We start from the raw sequence: 23,743 nt of genomic DNA on the forward strand, positions 1-23,743 counted from the left end.
CAAGACCAAGCTAGTGGAGGGCCCAAAAGGATGACCGTCCAAAGACGAGGAGAGAGCCCTAAACAACTCGCTAGACACGGGTTGCCTACGGCTCTGGGACCCCTGACCCTCTTTCTGAATACCCCGAAGGGTGGCCTTAATGGCCTGAACAGAGAAAAAGGACCCGCGGTGTGGATCATCCAGCATGAAGTGGTGTTGCAGCCCAGCTAAATAGAGTTTGATGGTATTGTGTGACAGCCCCAGTTGGTAGTGACAATGGGCTAAAAAGGCCATGATGTGAGCCGTTTCGGAATGAAGACCCCTTGGGTGAGTTCTGGAGAATTTATCGAACGCCCTCAAGCCGGCCTGGTAATTCCTCGCTGTATTATGCGAAAGAGACTTTCTGACCAGACCCTTGGCTTCGTCTATGAGGACATCTAGCCCAGGGTGAGGGTGCTGAAATGAGGCACGGGCGCACCTGACCGATCCGCGTCGGGCACTTCCTGGAAAAAAACGGGAAAATTAAAGCGGGAAAGAGCGTCCGCGGCCCTATTCTGCTCGCCTGATATATGCATGCATCGGAAATGAAAATTGTGGCGGAGGGACAGCCAGACTAGCTTGCGCAAAAAAGCCATGATCTTGAACGACTGGGCCCTGCCTTTGTTAACGATGTCCACCAAGGTCTGACTATCCGTGACAAAGGACACGGACGAATTAGACCAAAGGTGACCCCAAACCTGGGCTGCCGCCACTACGGGATATAGTTCCAGGAGGGGAGAGGATTTAAGAGCAGCAGGATCAGAGGCCAATTCTGGCGGCCATCCGGCGGCCAACCAATGGGACCTGAAAATGGCAGCGAACCCGAATGACCCCGCGGCATCAGAAAAGACGAGAGGAGAAGCTGAACCCCACTGTGGCACGAATAGCGAAATGCCATTCCAGGTGGACAGAAAACTGTTCCACATGCACAGGTCCGCGATGGCATGACCGTCGAGATGGACAACAGAATCCTGCTCTGGAGCGGAGGGCAACAGAGATAATAAACTGGCGAGAAAGGTCCTGCCTTGAGGCATGATTCTGGTGGCGAAATTAAGCATCCCCAGCAAGGATTGCAACTCGACCTTGGTCAAAGAGAGGGACCGGACCGCCCGAGAGATGGCAGATCGGATCCGATGCAATTTCTCGCTGGGGAGGCTGGCCTCCATCTTAACTGTATCCAGAATTATGCCCAAGAAGGTGACCCTGGTGGCCGGACCCTCCGTCTTGGCGGCAGCGACAGGGACCTGAAGACGGGCAAAAATATCCAAAAGAGTGTGAGGAATGGATGGGACCTGACTAGGACTTTCTACCATAAGGAAGTCATCCAGGTAGTGAACTACCATGGATAACCCGCCATGATGGGTAAGGATCCAGTGCAGTGCTTTGGCTAGTTGGTCGAAAAGCCACGGGCTACTTTTAGACCCGAAAGTGAGACGGTTGGCGAAGTAGTAATTGCCCGCCCACTTGAAGCCATAATACTTCCAAAGCTGAGGGTGGATAGGAAGCTGCTTGAAAGCATCGGCTATATCTACTTTAGCCAACCAAGCCCCGGCCCCTGCCAGCAAAATGTACTGAATTGCCTCGTCGACCGAGGAATATTGCATTGAATACTCCTCGGATGGGATGAGAGAATTGAGACTCGGGATGGCCGACATATGAGGCGCAGAGAGGTCGTAAATGAGACGCTTTTTATTAGATGACAGTTTAGTAACAAGACCAATGGGACTGATGCGCCAGGACTGGAAAGGAATGTCTGAGAACGGACCGATGACAAACCCCTTGTCGACCTCCAGTTGGATGAGAGAGGTGACAGCCTCAGGATCGTTGGCCGCGGATAGCAGGTTAGGACCCGTCCAACAGCCCTGCGGGAGAGTAATGAGGCCCGTATGGAAACCCTCTCGGAACCCATCCAACAAGAAGGAGACAAAAAGCCGATCAGGGTGGTCCCGCAGGAGAGCAGCCAGTAACCCCAAATTAATGTCGGCTAGTCAGGAATCCTTGGCTGCCCTCCTGGGACAGGAGGAGCGGGGATGGGCCCGAAAACAAAGGGAACAAATATGGAGCGCCCGGCAGGAATTGAAGGCACATCCCTTGGCGTTAAAATTATTGCAAACCTGGTTGCCCCCGAGAAACACGATGGGTCTGCCCAGCTTATCTAACGACGGGGAAGACCTGGATGACCCAGAAGGACCTGCCGAGGGGGCTGACTGTGGGGCTTGCACCGGATTGGGACACCAGTCGGTAGAATGAAAAATGGACTGGCAGGTAGCACAGAGGGGGGCCTAGAGACCCGCAAAATGCCGGCAAAACAATTCCATATCCAGCTCCGCCCAGCTAGACACGAACTGGAACTGACTCAAAGCGGCCGCGGCTTTAGCCGAAAAAGAACGATGATAATCGTAAAAAGCCGTGCCGCCGTATTTGTGCCCCAAGTCCGCAATCCGGTACAAGTAAGTGTCCAGCTCTGCCCTGCGATCTGGTTGAGCAGAACACACCACGTCCCTGTAAAGGCTGAAGGCCAGGACAAACTCGGACATAGATAGTTTCCTATTGAGCCGAGCATCCTTAGCTCTCAATACCACAGATACCTCTCCGCAGTTGACGACCCGATTCTCTGAAATATCCTGGGAGGCAATAAGGATGGATGCGAGGTTCACGTCCTTGCCCGCCAGGATATCCTTTTTAATATGCTCGGGGACGAAGTGGGAAGGGGCGATCTGAGGGGTGACAGAAGGCCTACCTGCAACGTCCAGCGGAATGGCAGGGGTGACTGCCGACCCTGGAAATTGCGGTGGAACCGTGGGCCTGGATTCCAGGACCGCTAACCTAGCCTGAATGTCCGAAACTGAGCCAGCCAGCCCAGCGATGGACGACTGAATCTGAGCTAAGGCCAGCTGTATAGCATCCGGGTTGGAAGGGCCCGCCATCGGGGCCGGGGCCGTCATCAGCAGGCGATACAATTCGGCCTTGCGAGCGGACGCCGGATGCCGTATCCCCCTGCGGTTGAGTTCGGCGACCAATCTAGGCACCGTCCAGCTTCTTAATGATGTACCGCTGTCGCGCCCAGAGACGGGAGTTCCAGGTATGGAGACGTTATCGACCATATCGGAGGAGACGTGGGACATATCTGACCTGAGAAAAAAGACGAGTAAAGAACACCCAGAAAAAGCAACGAAACAGACGTATGCGAAGAGGCCGGACGGAAGAATGTGAGAAACAATAAAGTAAAAAATGCCCATCGGACGAACCACCTACCTGGTAGGACACGACTGAGTTTGGAAGCACGGCCCCAAAAACCCCAAATGCCAAAGATGGAGCTAATGAAAGGAAAATGACCCTGAGTAGAACCGAAATTTTAACCCTGCCTTGCGAACCCTCTATGAACTGACTTACCAGAGAGCGCTCCGGAATTGCCTGGTCGAAAACGTGGAACGCGTACAACTAAAGTCCGAACTAAAGGGAGGAACAATACAAGGATAGGATTTAAAGAACATAAACAGACCCTAAGAATAAACCGGAGACCCAGACAACCTGGGCGATCCAGGGACATTGAAAACCTGGGTGATCCAGGGACACAGACAACCTGGGCGATCCAGGGACACAGACAACCTGGGCGATCCAGGGACATTGACAACCTGGGTGATCCAGGGACACAGACAACCTGGGCGATCCAGGGACACTGACAACCTGGGCGATCCAGGGACACTGACAACCTGGGTGATCCAGGACACAGACAACCTGGGCGATCCAGGGACACTGACAACCTGGGCGATCCAGGGACACTGACAACCTGGGCGATCCAGGAACACTGACAACCTGGGCGATCCAGGGACATTGACAACCTGGGCGATCCAGGGACATTGACAACCTGGGCGATCCAGGGACACTGACAACCTGGGTGATCCAGGGACATTGACAACCTGGGCGATCCAGGGACACAGACAACCTGGGCGATCCAGGGACACTGACAACCTGGGCGATCCAGGGACATTGACAACCTGGGCGATCCAGGGACACCGACAACCTGGGCGATCCAGGGACACTGACAACCTGGGCGAACCGGGGACACTGACAACCTGGGTGATCCAGGGACACTGACAACCTGGGCGATCCAGGGACACTGACAACCTGGGCGATCCAGGGACACTGACAGCCTGGGCGATCCAGGGACACTGACAACCTGGGCGATCCAGGGACACTGACAACCTGGGCGATCCAGGGACACTGACAACCTGGGCGATCCAGGGACACTGACAACCTGGGCGATCCAGGGACACTGACAACCTGGGCGATCCAGGGACACTGACAACCTGGGCGATCCAGGGACACTGACAACCTGGGCGATCCAGGGACATCGACAACCTGGGTGATCCAGAGACATAGACAACCTGGGCGATCCAGGGACATTGACAACCTGAGTGATCCCAGGACCCCGCAAAAGGGGGAACCGGGAAGTAACGTGGAAAAAATCCCCTCGCAAATTCTGGCACCATGATGCTGGAGGATTTCGAACCCAGAAATAAGCGTGAATTGATATATTGTTTCTTTTTTTTTTTTTTTTTTAAAAATAACGCCCCCCCTTTTTTTTTTTTTTTTTTAACAACCAGCATTGCAGCTCCTAAACCCGCTGGTGACCTGCCGGAGGGGTTCAGGAGGCATGAATGTAGCGAAGCCCCCCTGGACACAGGAGTACCCCTGCACCAAACCTGAGAACCGTGCATGCCTCCAGAGCTGACAGCGCAGCTCCCGAGGCATAACACGCCGACTCGCCCCGACACAGGAGCACCCCTGCACCATAACATCAGAATTCGCGAGTACCTAAAGTGCAGACAGCGCTGTTATAAAGGCATATGAACAAAACCCCGCCGTGACACAGGAGAACCCCTGCACCAAAACCACAGAATTAATGAGTACTTTTAGTGCATGCAAACAAAGCCACGCCGCGGCGCTGCCGCTGGCCCCTGAACTCTTTAATGAGCCTTATGCAGAGCGGCATAAATGGAAGTGTGCTGAGTTAGGACACCGCTCCCCCGACCCGGCCGCCTGTGCCTGCGTGGGCGGAACATGCTGGGGGAGAGCGGCATCCCACCGGGCAACCCCCCGAAGCCAGATAACCCGGGCGAACGTGAAAGTAGAGTGGGGACGCGACACCCCGATTACCTGGCAGGCTGGCGGCGGAACTGGCGGCGGAGGCACGTGACCGCGATACCCGGAAGTGACGATACTGAAGGAGGGAGCGTAAGCCGCAGTAATGCGTGAAGCTCGGGCGCCTGGCTGGACGGGAGTGAGCGGAATATAAGGCCAGACGCCCCTCCCACAAATGCAGGCTGGAACCAGCCTTACCTATATGTACCACATCTCTCCAACAAACAGGATATGATTTTATATGTCAAGTCCACAAAGATGAAGCACAGATACATTAGTTATGGGAGTTAATTTTATCGGCTGTTCGATGTCACTCTAGAACACATGTCGCCTTCCAAAAAGCCTACAAACTCCGTTCTCCTGTATGACAGTGTAGGTACTCTCCTATGCCTGTCAGCCCCTTCATGGTGAAGTCTGCTCCGGGCTGTGTGACACCATAGGCGTGCGCACGGGGTGTGCCGGGTGTGCCTGGGCACACCCTAATCACACCCCTGTGCTCCGCCTCCTGCGTTGCTGCCTGCCGCAGTGCCGCTTGAGCCCCAGCTGCCAGCCCCGCACAGCTTCAATATGACATACATCGACTGACGACGAGTATAATACTGCAGTGTATCCACACTGCTCCTGTGCTCCGTGACTCCTTCTCCCGGCAGCCGGCCGCGTGATGTCACTCACTCCGACGTCACGCCCCTGCTCCGCCTGCTTCATTAAGTGGGAGGAGCATGCGCGAGCGGCGTGACGGACTGAGTGACGTCAAGCTACGCTGCTGCCGGCCTGAATGTTTGAAGAGCGGGAGCCCGCCCAGTGCCCAGTGAATGGATGGTGAAGGTCAGGTCTTTTGTGCACTGTGAAAAAGATAAACTGATGTGAATACTATCGGCAGTCCTGACTGTGCCAGTACTTCAGTGGTAGATTATTAGATAGCAGCACAACTCTGCACAAGTTTAATTACAAGCTCACCTACATGAGGAACCTTGGGGTCGTACAATAGTTGCCGGCCTTCACCCCCTATTGGGGGTCAGTCACTGTCAGGGACACTGCTATGGGGGGTGGGGGGAGATATCTGTGGATGATGACACATATATCGCACAAGATGCTGCTATATATATGTATCATCAACAGATCCCCCCAGCCCCCCATAATAGTGTCATTAACAGATCCCCCCGGCCCCCCATAACAGTGTCATTCACAGATCCCCCGCATCTGTGTCAGATTCCACACAGATGTCCCCATAACAGTGCCAGTCTAATAAGGTCTAACAGTCTATTAAGGGGATATCTGTGGAGGACACTGTTATGGGGGGGATCTGTGGATGACGCACTGTTAATAACAGTGCGTCATCCACTGATGCCCATAACAGGGTGTCATCCACAGATCCCCCCATAACAGTGTGTCATCCACAGATCCCCCCATAACAGGGTGTCATCCACAGATCCCCCCATAACAGGGTGTCATCCACAGATCCCCCCATAACAGGGTGTCATCCACAGATCCCCCCATAACAGTGTGTCATCCACAGATCCCCCCATAACAGGGTGTCATCCACAGATCCCCCATAACAGGGTGTCATCCACAGATCCCCCCATAACAGGGTGTCATCCACAGATCCCCCCATAACAGTGTGTCATCCACAGATCCCCCCATAACAGGGTGTCATCCACAGATCCCCCATAACAGTGCGTCATCCACAGATCCCCCATAACAGTGCGTCATCCACAGATCCCCCATAACACTGCGCCTGCGCACTGAGGAGAGACAAAAAAGTGGGCAAAGAATCCGCGGAAGCAAGCAGAGGACGGCACAGCAGACGACTGAACATCTTCTTTTGTAAGTAAATTGTTTTATTTTTTGTCTTTTATTATATTCTGGCTTTTGCTAAAAGGGACAGTAAAAAATTGTTGTTGTTTTTTTAGCTATGTATGATGCTTTTTGATAATAAGTAAATGCGGTGGTGCTATAATGTGGCCCCCAGGCCTCTCTGATGTCCTGCAGGCTGGGCTGTGGCAGCATACGGTTGGTCGGGCAGCAGAAAGGCTCTGGGGCTGTCATTGTGCTCTGGAACCTTCGCCTTCACAGCCACTGCTATCTTTCTCGTACAGCGCGGACTCTGCAGGAGGCTTTCCGTTTGCTCTCCGTCCTCATAAAAGTCTATGGGAATCAAAACAGATCCAGCAAGTTCCCGTTTTACAAGACGGAAAACAAAGTCCTGTCGACAGGATAACAGCATAAGGGGCCCAGACCGATCCGTTATGCTTTCTCATAAACTTCTATTAGGACAGAGCAAAACGGAATGCCTCTGAAAGGTTTCCGTTTTGCATTCCATCTGGCCATTCCATTATATTCCGTTTAAAACAGAACCTATAACGGAATGGGATAACGCAGACGTGAACCCAGCCTTAGGAATAGATTGTTTCTGAATACTCCAGCGTACCGAGGAAGAAAGGAAAACTCTTGAAAGCTTGTCTTTTAAGTATTAGGTTAGTACAATAAAAACGGACACACTGTTATGGAGGATCTGTGGGTATAATATATATATATACATACATGCGCGCGGCGTGTGTGTGTGTTTGTGCTTTAGGGTGCACACCCTAATGCAATAGGCTGCGCACGCCTATGTGTGACACTAACCCCCGTGTGTAGCCAAGCATCGCAGCTAAAGCCTTATTCGGCACTCGGCAGCATGACCTGCGATAGATGAACCAGGCTGCGCACTGGAGGCAGCCGCTGAGGACCCTGCCAGTAGCCGGGGACCGTGACAGAGTCATGACCTAGGGGAAGAGAAACTGACCTGTCAGAACCGGGGACACTTCTACACCCGGCCCAAGGCAAGCAAGTTCTTCACTGGCTTCTGGGCTCTGACGGGCAGAGTGTCGTGCCGATGTCCATAGCCCTGAGTGTGTGCAGCGCTGATCGTGTATGGGTGGGGCGAGCGGCGGTACACATGCCTCCACACAGACAAGAGGAGGACGACAGAGCCGCTGCTAAACCCTGCAAGTCCTGCCGCCCTCTTGTACGGAGGAATCAGCACATGGTGAGGCAGGCTGCGTTAACGCAGTGTTCTGCTACAGACTAGATGTGCCTGGTATAGAAACCGATAGCACACTGGTGCGGGAGGCGTGTGGAGTGCTGTGTGTGTGACAATTGGTATGTCAGAGATCTATTTTCCAGTATGGTTTACACATCGAGCGCAGTGTCCTGATATTACAGCCGACTATAAGGTACAATGTAATACAGCTAAAATAATGAATCAATTGAATAGAGTAATGTAAATAAAAAAGACAATGTGCTCTAGTTCACTTAGTATGTAATATTGACTGTTCATTATAATTTTTAGGCAATAATTTTATGTCGACTGTTATTGTAAAAACAAGGGATTTATAAAAAAAATATATATATATTCTTTAATAAATTAGCAACGTAAAGTCTAAATACATGATATATAACAATTAATCTTTAGAGAAAGTAGTCGATACATACATACAAAAAATAACCCACATGCAAAAAGTAATTAAATTAATCTAAATATACATGATTAAATAAAAATAAAAACATATGTTACAAAGTTTTACCCTCAACAAATCGATTAATCAAGAAATACATAATTGCAATAAAATACTAAATATAAAAATATTTTATATAATATTTTATCTAACTTCTGGATTACATGAGCTGGCACTTTATTCTTGGAAGCAGCCCCTATCCGGAAAGAATGACCATAAATAGACGCCGGGTTCAAATCTAAATTTGACACCAACGTGCGGACGTGACTGACAAACTGGGAGGTAGTGAGCAGAGCTTTGGGAAACGGCAACAGAGGGCTGCAAGGGTCTCGGCCTGCCAAAGATGCCAGTAACTGTTTGAAAATGCGAACTGGGCACCATGGGTGTGTCGTTGGGAAAATTTGACTAGTGTCGGGAAGTCCGGTTTGAGAAGTTTTGGTGACCGGCAAGGACAGTGTTTATCCACCAGAGCACGGGCCCAGCTGGGCGATGATGACGTAGCTACTGCTGCTGGAGGCAGTACACGTGAACTTGCCTGGCCTCAAAAACCCGTAAAACCCCAAGTAAATGGCAGCCTTGAGCACGAGACTGGGTAATGTACCAAAAGGGGCTCGGTCTAGAATATCAGATAAGCCCCTAAAGACTTCTCCAGTGATGGCTTGTCGTCGTGATTGGCTTGTCACGTGGCAGTTACTCAAGCCCTTCAGGGCTGCCTTAACAATGTGAACGGAAAAAAGGTACCCCGACTCTGAATTGTTGATGGCCCAAAAAATGATGAACGCCTGCCAGGTAGGACCTGACGGTGTTGTGTGAGAGTTTCAGATCTGAATGGCAGTACCCTATAAAAGCCAAAACATAACCAATGAAGCTAGTACTCTCTTGAGGATACTTCGCTTGGAATGTGAGGAACTTGTTCCATCCTGTCTTATAAGTCCTGGCCGTGTTAACCGAAAGAAACCTGGCTACCAGGTCATCTGCCGTAACTATGTGACTGGTCAATCCAGAATCAACTGTGAGTGAGGAGGTACCACTGCCCCTACGTTGTCCGCTTCTGGCATGACCTGCTGGAAAAGGGAAAAATTAGCCTGTGACAGAGCATCAGCCGCCACATTCTGGGTACCCCTGATATGGGAACAGCAATAGCGGAAATTACACCGTAACGAGAGCCAAACTAGTCTCCTGGTGAAGGACATGACTAGTGGGGATTTGGATCTACCTGTCGTTAAATATCCACCGTAGCTGCATTATCGGAGACTATAGTGACTGTGGAATTGGACCATGAGCTACCCCATACGTACGCCGCGGCCACTATGGGGTATAGTTCAAACAAGGCTGAAGACTTGAGAAGACCAGGGATCTGTCTGACTTCCTATGGCCATGTACCGGCCAGCCAGTGGGTGCCAGAAATGGCTGCAAAACCTATACTGGAAGAAGCATCGGAAAAAAAGAGATGAACTGGTAGCTGAGGGAATAAAAAAGGAGATCCCATTCTAGTGGCTCAGGAACTGATCCCACATGACTAGATCTGCTACAGCCTGAGCGTCTAGCTGAACCGGGCTGTGCTGCTGTGGAGCCGCGGGAAGAAGAGCTAACAGATGGAAAATGAATGATCTTCCCTGTGGAATAATGCGCATGGCGAAGTTTAGCATCCCTAGCAACGACTGTAACTCTGCCTTTGTTGATACTCTCGTGACTGTGAATCTGTGTATGACTTCCCTGATCCGGATCAGTTTATCTTCCGGTAAACTGGCTAACATGTTGACGGAGTCTAGTACGATACCCAGGAAAGTGATTACCATGGATGGGCCTTCAATTTTCTTAGGCGACACTGGCATGCATAGCTGGGAAAAACTACTCGTAGGGTGTCCAGATCCTGGGGTGTGCGCCCTGGGTATTCAATCAGCAGAAAGTCATCCAGATAGTGAATAACATGACTGCAGTTAAACTTGACTTCCAACACCCAGTGCAGGGCCTGAGCGAACTGGTCAAATAGCCAGGGGCTACTCTTGGAGCCAAATGTCAGTTTGGTGGCGAAATAATACAGGTTCTTCCATTTGATACCATGCCACTGCCAGAGCGCAGGCATGATGGAAAGTAGTTTGAAGGCATATGATATGTCTGCCCTGGACAGTTGAGCCCCAGGCCCTGCCTGCATGATGATGGCCATGGCCTGATCTATGGACGAATACTTCATACTCACTTCTTCAGATGGGATGAGGGAATTGAGGCTGGAAACATGAGAGGCATGCGGGGCTGAAAGGTCATAGACCAGCCTCTCCTTCTTGCTGAATTTACCTGTGACTATCCCCACTGGGTTGACCCACCAGTGGTCGAATGGGGGAACCGAAAAGGGGACTATGAGGAACCTTTTCTCTAATTCAGCCTCTATCAACCTGTCCACTGTTGTGGGGACTCTCACCACGGACTGCAAGTTTTTACACTAATACGTGGCTTCAGGCAGCGCGATTAGAACTGTGTGGATACCTGCTTCGAAACCTGCGACCAGGAAATCAACAAATCCAGTGTCATGATAGCCTTGGAGGCACGAGTGTAAATAACCTTTTTTTTTTTTTTTTTTTTTTACATGTTCATGACCCCAGGTGACTGCGTGCTATGCAAAATAACAAATGTGCAATGGATCGCCGAACCTGAATGACGTGTCAGGTATGCAATCTTTCATTCAATGCTGGCAAACATGTCTTACCAAGGTAACGCACTGATAACAGCCTGAGGGGCGACAAACAGCGAACCCTGAGACGTGATGAGGAACCTATGCGTAACATGAGCCGAGAGCTCTGGAGTTCCTGATTACCTTAAGATGATCCTGTACCCCTATATATATATATACACTGCTCAAAAAAATATAGGGAACACAAAAAGAACACATCCTAGATCTGAATTAATTAAATATTCTTCTGAAATACTTTGTTCTTTACATAGTTGAATGTGCTGACAACAAAATCACACAAAAATAAAAAAATGGAAATCTAATTTTTCAACCCATGAATATCTGGATTTGGAGTCACACTCAAAATTAAAGTGGAAAAACACACTACAGGCTGATCCAACTTTGATGTAATGTCCTTAAAACAAGTCAAAATGAGGCTCAGTAGTGTGTGTGGCCTCCACGTGCCTGTATGACCTCCCTACAACGCCTGTGCATGCTCCTGATGAGGTGGCGGACGGTCTCCTGAGGGATCTCCTCCCAGACCTGGACTAAAGCATCTGCCAACTCCTGGACAGTCTGTGGTGCAACGTGACGTTGGTGGATAGAGCGAGACATGATGTCCGAGATGTGCTCAATTGGATTCAGGTCTGGGGAACGGGCGGGCCAGTCCATAGCATCAATGCCTTCATCTTGCAGGAACTGCTGACACACTCCAGCCACATGAGGTCTAGCATTGTCTTGCATTAGGAGGAACCCAGGGCCAACCGCACCAGCATATGGTCTCACAAGGGGTCTGAGGATCTCATCTCGGTACCTAATGGCAGTCAGGCTACCTCTGGCGAGCACATGGAGGGCTGTGCGGCCCTCCAAAGAAATGCCACCCCACACCATTACTGACCCAATGCCAAACCGGTCATGCTGGAGGATGTTGCAGGCAGCAGAACTTTCTCCACGGCGTCTCCAGACTCTGTCACGTCTGTCACATGTGCTCAGTGTGAACCTGCTTTCATCTGTGAAGAGCACAGGGCGCCAGTGGCGAATTTGCCAATCTTGGTGTTCTCTGGCAAATGCCAAACGTCCTGCACGGTGTTGGGCTGTAAGCACAACCCCCACCTGTGGACGTCGGGCCCTCATATCACCCTCATGGAGTCTGTTTCTGACCGTTTGAGCAGACACATGCACATTTGTGGCCTGCTGGAGGTCATTTTGCAGGGCTCTGGCGGTGCTCCTCCTGTTCCTCCTTGCACAAAGGCGGAGGTAGCGGTCCTGCTGCTGGGTTGTTGCCCTCCTACGGCCTCTTCCACGTCTCCTGATGTACTGGCCTGTCTCCCGGTAGCGCCTCCATGCTCTGGACACTACGCTGACAGACACAGCAAACCTTCTTGCCACAGCTCGCATTGATGTGCCATCCTGGATAAGCTGCACTACCTGAGCCACTTGTGTGGGTTGTAGACTCCGTCTCATGCTACCACTAGAGTGAAAGTACCGCCAGCATTCAAAAGTGACCAAAACATCAGCCAGGAAGCATAGGAACTGAGAAGTGATCTGTGGTCACCACCTGCAGAACCACTCCTTTTTTGGGGGTGTCTTGCTAATTGCCTATAATTTCCACCTGTTGTCTATCCCATTTGCACAACAGCATGTGAAATTGATTGTCACTCAGTGTTGCTTCCTAAGTGGACAGTTTGATTTCACAGAAGTGTGATTGACTTGGAGTTACATAGTGTTGTTTAAGTGTTCCCTTTATTTTTTTGAGCAGTGTATATATATATATATATATATTTTTTTTTTTTTATTCTCTTTTTTTTCTACCTTCAGCCTGCGCCCACGCTGTACAGGACGACAGCTAGTTGAAAAGGACAACTAAAAGGTGATCTGAAAGGAGAAAAGGTGCACTATGACTACCCCAACCCCAAGGTAAAGTGCAGCTGCTGAGATCGGTGACAGAACGGTTGATGACAGGCTGTAACCGCAGGCAGTGGTGGCTAGCAGATAACACCTGAAAAAACTGCCAGCCCCTGCTGAGTGGTAGGGGGCCAGGGGTTACTCAGGAGTGGGCCGTATTGCATGTAACCTCCCCATGTAAGCGACTGAGGCGTTTAGATGCCTGCTGAGCATGAAATGACAGAGAACGTAGTAGCAGAGCGCATGGTGGCATAACGCAGAGGGGCAGGCCACAAATCACCATGCATATGTCTGATGCGTGCACAAACTTTAGCAGCAAACACATGCCCCCCAGCATACGTGTAAAACATTGTTGTATGTTATGTCACTGACTGTAGCATCTGGAACTAGCTTTAACTCAAAGCATCCACGCAGTTAAACTGGAAGGCGCAATCCACTTGTGCCCCCGGTGCGCAGCACAAGTAGACCGCACAGTCCCGCCAAAACAAACATCGTACAGCAGGAATCAGCGTCGCTGATGATACTGTATAGTGGGGCACACTTCACCCCCACCATTGCGCGAGGCACGGCGCCCAGTTTCCAGGAAACTGTTCATCTAGGAATGCTCGGACCTGACACCCATAATGTGGTGGTGCACCATCTTGCTGGAAAAACTCAGGGAACGTGCCAGCTAGATGAACAGTTTCCTGAAAAGTGGATTGGTCATCGTGGGCCAGTTGAATGGCCGCCAAGGTCTCCCGATCTGACCCCCTTAGACTTTTATCTTTGGGGTCATCTGAAGGCAATTGTCTATGCTGTGAAGATACGAGATCTGCAGCACCTAAAATTACGGATACTGTGCTAGCATTTTTCCTGCGGTGTTGCTATCAGTGTGTGAAGAGTGGGAGAAGAGGGTTGCATTGACAATCCAACACAATGGGCAGCACATTGAACACATTTTATAAGTGGTCAGAAACTTGTAAATAACTCATAAAAGGATAAAGTTATGTTAAAACCAAGCACACCATTGTTTTTCTTGTGAAATTCCCAATAAGTTTGATGTGTCACATGACCCTATTCCTATTGAAAAAACAAAAGTTGGATTCAAAATGTCCGCCTTCAAAATGGCCGCCATGGTCACCACCCATCTTGAAAAGTTTCCCCCCTCACATATACTAATGTGCCACAAACAGGAAGTTAATATCAACAACCATTCCCATTTTATTAAGGTGTATCCATATAAATGGCCCACCCTGTAGATTAATCTTGTTGTTAATGAAATACGCCCCTATACGCTTTCACCGGGAAAAAATGAACCAATGAATTGTGATAGATTTTTCTTTTTGTTACTGAAAAATGCCCCTATACGCTTTCAGCAGGAAAAAATTAAGCAGTGAAGTGCGTATAGATTATTCTTTTTTTTAATGAAGTACACCCCTATACACTTTCACCAGGAGAAAATTAAGAAGCGAAGTGCGTATAGATTTGCCTTTTTGTTACAGAAAAGTGCCCCTATATGCTTTCAGCAGGAAAAAATTAAGCAGTGAAGTGCGCAGTGATTTTTATTTTTTTTATGAAATACGCCCCTATATGCTTTCAGAAGGAAAAAATTAAGCAGTGAAGTTCGTATAGATTATCCTTGTTTTAATGAAATACGTCCCTATACGTTTTCAACAGAAAAAACTTAAACAATGAACTGTGTATATAATTTTCTTGTAGTACTGAAATACGCCCCTATACGCTTTCACCAAAAATAATTACAACAGTGCAGTGTGTATATATTTTTCTTTTTTTACTGAAATACGCCCCTATATGCTTTAATTAGAAATAACTGCAAAAGAGCAGTGAACAGCGTATATATTTTTCTTTTTTTACAGAAAATTAAACAGTAAAGTGTGTATAGAATTATCTTTTTGTTACAGAAAAATGCCCCTATATGCTTTCACCAGGAAAAAACTAAACAGTAAAGTGTGTATAGATTTTTCTTTTTGTTTACAGAAAAATTCCCCTATACGCTTTCACCAGGAAAAAATTAAGCAGTGAAGTGCGTATAGATTTTTCATTTTGTTAATGAAATACGGCCCTATACACTTTCAGCAGGAAAATATTAATCAGTGAAGTGTGTAGAGATTATTCTATTTTAATGAAATACGTCCCTATATGCTTTCAGCAGGAAAAAAAATAAGCAGTGAAGTGCGCATAGATTATTGACTTTTTTTATGAAATTCGCCCCTACATGCTTTCACCAGGAAAAAATTAAGCATGAAGTGCGTATAGATTTTTCTTTTTGTTACAGAAAAATGCCCCTATACGCTTTCAGCAAGAAAAAATTTAGCAGTGAAGTGCGTATTTATTATTCTTTTTTAAATTAAATTCACCCCTATACACTTTCACCAGGAAAATATTAAGCAGTGAAGTGTGTAGATATAATTCTTTTTTTAATGAAATACATCCCTATACGCTTTCAGCAGGAAAAAATTAAGCAGTGAAGTTCGTATAGAATAGATTATCCTTGTTTTAATTCAATACACCCCTATACGCTTTCACCAAAAATAACGACAACAGTGCAGTGCTTATATATTTTTCTTTATTTACTGAAATACGCCGCTATACGCTTACTACAGAGAAAACATAAACAGTAGTGTTGAGCGAGCATGCTCGGACGAGCTGCTGTTCGGCTCGAGCATTGCTATACTCGGCACATGGCGGTACTCGGCCAAGTACCGTATGTGCTCGAGCGCCATGCTCGAGTCTCCTTTCCGCACGTTTTGCAGCTGTTATGCAGCCAATAAACGTGCAGGTAAGTACTGCCCTCACAGTAATGCCAGTAACATATAGCACCCGATGACGCATGTTCGGCTCATTTGTAGTCAGGGAGAGGAAGGGACAGATAGTGTAGGGAGTGTGATTGCAATCTATTTAGTTGAAAAACTTTATAAAGACCCAAAAATGCTTTTAAAGACTATTGTGTGTGGTGGCAGCAATATATAAAAAAAAAATTCCATCATTTTCAATACTTTTTCTATAGACGGTGTCTGCAGTGACTTGTGACATCTGTGCAATACCTTCTGTGTTTTAGGGCCAGAGATAGGAAAAATATAACTGAAAACGAGTATTTATTTCCATCATTTTCAATACTTTTTCTTTAGAGGGTGTCTGCAGTGACTTGTGACATTTGTGCAATACCTTCTGTGTGTCAGGGCCAGAGATAGGAAAATATAAGTAAAATCTATTTTCCTTTTTCCATACTTTTACGTACATATACTGTGTTTGCTGTGAACTGTGACATCCGTGCCACATCTTGTGTGTCAAGTGTGCATATAACATTTAATATGAAGAAGGCGAGAATTAAGGGATGGGGAAGTGGTCGTGATGCTGATAGTTCACGCAGATGCCGTGGCCCTGGGCTCGTTGAAACTGTGCCTGCTGGCAGAGCACAAGAATAACAATCATCCACGATACCTAGCTTCATGTCCCAGTTTGCAGTGCGTCTGTCACGGCTGAGGAAGGGGGAAACCCTCAGCCGTGCGATGCCAGAAGATGTATGGTCGCTACTCGACCAGGACGACAGAATTAGGGAGCAGGTCACCTCCTATTACGTTCCTAACTCTGACCCTGACTCCTAGCTGTATGAGCCGACCCTGATGGTAGGAGGGCTCATAATCCGGAACCTTGGGGTCCCTACTAGCCCTCAGGGTGGCACTGAACTAGGAGCAGAGTAAGACCACCTGTTCCTCCTGGATACGGAGGAACAGGAGTCTCACTGGCCAAGCTGCAAGGAGATGGGGTACATAAACAGACGTATGGATATGGCAGGAGAACTACACTAGTTCACACCTACCTGCCACAGCCTTGCTAACTGGATCCACACTATACATAAATAGACACAACTGATATCCACACCATACATAAATAGACACAGTAAACACACATACACACACAGGAACCCAGATCCATAGCTGCATTAAACATGAAAGGAAAACAACATCAACTTAACATCACATATAAAGATTTATGACCACAAGGGTGGCCCTCACTGGCAGATGGTATTAGAGACCAGGAGGATGCCTCCAGCTTACTACAAGGCTGGAGTACCCCTCAGCTTCAGGTCTCCACTGAGGCTTTATAGCCCATGTAGCCACACCCACACACAAAGAAGTGTTCACACAAAGAAGGGAGCTAACCCTTCCTACACCAGATAAGGGAAGACAGCCACTTAAAGGGGAAGTGTACTCATAACATAAATACCGTGCACACCAAAACAACAAAAGTGCACACATACAAACACAGGTTGCCTGGTGCAACCGCATTCACTTTACAGCAAACTGCCTTACACCAGCTCAGGCTGCTATACTGCCACATACATTATGTTGCCAGCGGCAACCACAAGTGAAGGGAAGTGTCACAGTGCACACATACATAAACCTCGTGCACACCAGACATAGAAAGTGCAGACATACACACAAAACTCTTGAAGTCAGACCAGTGCAACCAAGTGGTCGGTTGGATTGCAGCAGATAATGCTTCCAGTCGGTTAACCCCTTAAGGACTCAGCTCTATTTCACCTTAAGGACTTGGCCATTTTTTGAAAATCTGACCAGTGTCACTTTAAGTGCTCATAACTTTAAAACGCTTTGACTTACCCAGGCCGTTCTGAGATTGTTTTTTCGTCACATATTGTACTTCATGACACTGCTAAAATTAGGTCAAAATTAGCAAATTTCAAAGTTTCAGTTTCTCTACCTCTGTAATACATAGTAATACCCCCAAAAATTGTGATGACTTTACATTCCCCATATGTCTACTTCATGTTTGTAGCATTTTGGGAATGATATTTTATTTTTTGGAGATGTTACAAGGCTTAGAAGTTTAGAAGCAAATTTGGAAATTTTTCAGAAATCTTCAAAATCCCACTTTTTATGGACCAGTTCAGGTTTGAAGTCATATTGTGAGGCTTAGATAATAGAAACCTCCCAAAAATGACCCCATTCTAGAAACTACACCCCTCAAGGTATTCAAAACTGTTTTTTCAAACTGTATTAACCCTTTAGGTCTTCCACAAGAGTTAATGGCAGATTGAGAAACAATTTAGAAATTTATATTTTTTGGAAAATTTTCCAATATAAGAAATTTTTTCCAGGAGTAAAACAAGGGTTAACTGCCAAACAAAACTCTAAATGGGTTTCCCTGATTCTGTAGTTTGCAGAAACACCCCATATGTGGTCGTAAACTACTGTTTGGCCAAACGGGAGCACATAGAAGGAGGGGAACACCATATGGGTTTTGGAAGGCAGATTTTGCAGGACTGGTTTTGTTTATACCATGTCCCATTTGAAGCCCCCTGTTGCACCCCTAGAATAGAAATTTCAAAAAAGTGACTCCATCTAAGAAAGTACACCCCTCAAGGTATTCAAAACTGGGTTTACAAACTTTGTTAACCCTTTAGGTGTTCCACAAGAGTTATTGGCAGATGGAGAAACAATTTAGAAATTTTGATTTTTTGGAAGATTTTCCAATATAATAAATTTTTTCCAGGAGTAAAACAAGGGTTAACTGCCAAACAAAACTCAAAATGTGATGTTTCGGCTGCTTGGCCATGAAGACAGGATTAGGGAGCAGGTCACCTCCTAAACGCATCCCTAACCTGACCCTGGCTCCTAGCTACATGAGCCAACCTTGATGGTAGGAGGGCCCATGCTCCGGAACCTAAAAGTCCCTGCTAGCCCTCAAGATGACCCTCACCTAGGAGCTGAGTAAGACAAGCCCACTCCTCCTAGACACGGAGGAGCAGGAGTCTCAACGGCCAAGCTGCAGGAAAAGGGGAGACATAAACAGCTCTATGGATATGGCAGGTGAACAAAGAGTTCCACCTACCTGCCACAGCCTTGCTGACTGGATCCCTGTGTTAGCAGGGTGCAGATCACAAAGGCATCCCCCACACAGGGACCCAGATCCATAGCTGCACAAAATCACATATAAAACATCACACGGACATCACACATAACTAGAAATAACTTAAAGCGACATTATGGTTTATGACCACAGGGGTGGCTCTTACTGGCAGGTAAGAAATACATGAGGCTGCTCTCAGCTAAGCATGGCTGAAGCAACCTGCAGGCCTACAAAAGCAATGAGGCTTTATAGGCCAAGAAGCCACACCCCACAGTCGGACACACCCAGTGATCACACACACTAGGAAGGGGATTAACCCTTCCAAAACCAGGGAAGGGAAAACACCACTTAAAGGGGACGTGCACACAATAACATAAAACACAAGTGCACACATACACACCTCACACAAAACCGCATGCGCAGCGTAGCGAGCTGCATGGCACAGCTCAGCCTGCTACGCTGCCACATACATACTGTTGCCAGCGGCAACCACAGGTGAGGCCAATACCACAGCCCTCACCTGTGATTGAACACCAATGAAAACCGCTGACAACCGCATGCGGTTCAGGAGTCACGGTCATAGCCATGGCCGTGACACTCCCACCCCTCAAAGCCCCCCCACCAAAAAAAGACACGTGAGGGACTCAGACAAGGGGATAGGAGAAGGGGACGTCCACTCTCAGTGCCGGTTCTAAAAAGGGGTCGCTGTCAGCTGCATCCTCTCCCGGCTCACACTAGCCAGTCCGACGAGGACTGCAGCCCGCACCAGCAACAAAGAGAAAAGAACCACTGAGAGATGGACGAGGGGACTCTCCACTCACGTCCCCACTCCAGTCGCTGCCAGCAGACACTCCTAACCAGCACGCAGCCGGACCACTTACGGAGTGCTGCCAGCAGACGACCAGAGATGGGAACATGGAGAGGGACGAGGGATCCCCAACACGGACACGGAAGGTAAGGTGGCGGGGAATAAGCCACCAACCGTGCCGTAAACGGAGAACCCCCAGGAACGCTCTCCCTCCGGAGAACGCGCATGCAGGCCACATTGATATGGCACTGCATGCTGCACCCTCTTTCGAAGGTGTGCAGACCGCACACCAAACAAACACCACGTGTGCTAAAATATCAGGGGACGCCAAACGAACACGGTGAGGAAGTGGCGGGGAAAAGCCACTCACCGTGCCGTCAGCGGCGAGACCCCCAGAACGCTCTCCCTCCGAAGAGCGCGCATGTACCCCTTCCGCAGACGGCGGTACATGCTACACCCTCTTTCGAGGGAATGCATACTCCCACCCCTCAAAGCCCCTCCCAACAACAAAAGGGGAAAGTAGGTGAGGCATAGAAAACAATGGGAGGGGGGGGGAGGGGAAAGACAAACAAAAGGGGACACCAACACGGACAACGGTGAGCGAGGAATGGCGGGGAACGCCACTCACCGCGCCGTAAACGGTGAAACCCCCATAACGCTCTCCCTCCGGAGAACGCGCATGCACCCCATCCGTAGATAGCGGTGCATGCTTTACCCTCTTCCGAGGGCGCGCCACGTAAGAAGCGACTGTGGTCATACTGTCACGGCTGAGGATGGGGGAAATCCTCAGCCGTGTGGAGCCCGGTGATGTTTCGGCTGCTTGGCCATGAAGACAGGATTAGGGAGCAGGTCACCTCCTAAACGCATCCCTAACCTGACCCTGGCTCCTAGCTACATGAGCCAACCTTGATGGTAGGAGGGCCCATGCTCCGGAACCTAAAAGTCCCTGCTAGCCCTCAAGATGACCCTCACCTAGGAGCTGAGTAAGACAAGCCCACTCCTCCTAGACACGGAGGAGCAGGAGTCTCAACGGCCAAGCTGCAGGAAAAGGGGAGACATAAACAGCTCTATGGATATGGCAGGTGAACAAAGAGTTCCACCTACCTGCCACAGCCTTGCTGACTGGATCCCTGTGTTAGCAGGGTGCAGATCACAAAGGCATCCCCACACAGGGACCCAGATCCATAGCTGCACAAAATCACATATAAAACATCACACAGACATCACACATAACTAGAAATAACTTAAAGCGACATTATGGTTTATGACCACAGGGGTGGCTCTTACTGGCAGGTAAGAAATACATGAGGCTGCTCTCAGCTAAGCATGGCTGAAGCAACCTGCAGGCCTACAAAAGCAATGAGGCTTTATAGGGTTGCCCTGATTCTGTAGTTTGCAAAAACACCCCATATGTGGTCGTAAACTGCTGTTTGGCCAAACGGGAGCACGTAGAAAGAGGGGAACACCATATGGGGTTTGGAAGGCAGATTTTGCAGGACTGGTTTTGTTTATACCATGTCCCATTTGAAGCCCCCTGTTGCACCCCTAGAATAGAAATTTCAAAAAAGTGACTCCATCTATGAAAGTACACCCCTCAAGGTATTCAAAACTGGGTTTACAAACTTTGTTAACCCTTTAGGTGCTCCACAAGAGTTATTGACAGATGGAGAAACAATTTAGAAATTTCTATTTTTTGGAAAGTTTTCCAATATAATCAATTTATTCCAGGAGTAAAACAAGAGTTAACTGCCAAACAAAACTCAAAATGGGTTGCCCTGATTCTGTAGTTTGCAGAAACACCCCATATGTGGTCGTAAACTACTATTTGGCTAAACGGCAGGACATAGAAGAAGGGGAACGTCATATGGTTTTTGGAAGGCAGATTTTGCTGGACTGGTTTATTTACACCATGTACCCTTTCAAGCCCCCTGATGCACCCCTAGAGTAGAAACTCCATAAAAGTGACCCCATCTAGGAAACTACGGGATAAGGTGGTTGTTGTTTTGGGACTATTTTAGGGGTAAATATGATTTTTGGTTGCTCTATATTACTCTTTTTTGAGGCAATGTAACAAAAAAAAAAAATTCTAAAATTGTTTCTACATTCGCTATTTAGTTTTGTGGAACACCTAAAGGGTTAACATAGTTTGTAAAGTAACTTTTGAATACCTTGAGGGGTGTAGTTTCTTAGATGGGGTCACTTTTTTGGAGTTTCTAGTCTAGGCTACATCAGGGGGGGCTTCTAATGGGACATTGTGTCAAAAAAAAAACTGTCCATCAAAATCTGCCTTCCAGAAACCGTATGGAGTTCCCTTCGTTCTATGCCCTGCCGTGCGGCTATATAGCCATTTACGACCACATATGGGGTGTTTCTGCAAACTACAGAATCAGGGCCATAAATATTGAGTTTTGTTTGGCTGTTAACCCTTGCTTTATTACCGGCAAAAAGGATTCAAATGGAAATTTTGCCCAAAAATGGGTGTTTTGGCACCGTTTTTATTTTATATTTTTAACACCGTTCATCTGAGGCGTTTGGTCAAAAGTTATTTTTATAGCGACGACTTTTACGCACGCGACGATGCCCAATATGTATGGCTCTCAGACTTTGGAGACACTAAGCAGGCATCCTAAAAACTGCGGCCCTCCAGATGTTGTAAAACTACAATTCCCACCATGCCCTGCTGATGGCTGTAGGTTGTCTGGGCATGCTGGGAGTTATAGTTTTACAACATCTGGAGGGCCGCAGTTTGAGGATGCCTGCTCTAAAACAAATATTTTTTGGGGGAAAAAAAATTGTTTCCGTGTCTCCAAAGTCTGAGAGCCATAGTTTTTTATGTTCTCTAGTGGACTGTTGGGGATTATAAAAATTTAGTACTCCATGGAAGTGTGATACTCCCTGAAGCAATTGATAATGCAGAGGCCCGGATGATCGGGGCATGTGTCACATTGAGTAGTGGTGTCCTTCCGTATCCCCCTCTTGTGACACACTCTGCATCTTTTTTGGGTTCGTTCCTTCTTTCCAGTATGGGGGACCACACCTGGAAAGTGTTGGCCAGGGACGATCCGGGCGCCTCCAATTCCCGAGGTACTCCGGCCTGCTCTTTCCCGGAGAATGGAGGAATGTCCCTGTGCTGCCAGCGCTTGGGAATAGTACAAAAGAGTTGTACATGGCAACCTGTACCAAGTAGACCGCAACTTTTTTGTACCATGCCCGGGTTTTGCACATGGCATTATATGGCTTGAGGACTTGATCAGAGAGATCAACTCCTCCCATATACCGATTGTAGTCGACGATACAATCGGGCTTGAGGACCGTTGCCGTGGTACCTCGCACAGGGACAAGGGTGGTGCTGTTACCGTGGATTGTGGACAGCATAAGGACATCCCTCTTGTCCTTATATCTGACCAGCAACAGGTTTCCACTGGTAAGTGCACGGGTCTCACCCCTGGGGATAGGTACCTGGAGGGGGTGGGCAGGGAGGCCGCGTTGATTTTTCCGCACGGTCCCACAAGCGAACGTGGATCTGGCGGCAAGGGACCTGAACAAGGGAATGCTGGTATAAAAGTTGTCCACGTACAAGTGGTAACAGTTATCCAGCAGTGGGTACATAAGGTCCCACACGAGTTTCCCGGTAACACCCAGAGTGGGGGGACATTCTGGGGGTTGAATCCGGGAATCTCGCCCCTCGTACACACGAAATTTGTAAGTGTACCCTGAGGTACTCTCACAAATTTTGTATAGCTTCACGCCATACCTCGCCTGCTTTGTGGGAATATATTGGCGGAAACTGAGTCTCCCCTTGAACGCAACGAGAGACTCATCAACCGCGAC

The sequence above is a fragment of the Bufo bufo genome, chromosome 2 (genome assembly GCF_905171765.1).
Source record: "Bufo bufo chromosome 2, aBufBuf1.1, whole genome shotgun sequence".
NCBI classification, from domain to species: domain Eukaryota; kingdom Metazoa; phylum Chordata; class Amphibia; order Anura; family Bufonidae; genus Bufo; species Bufo bufo.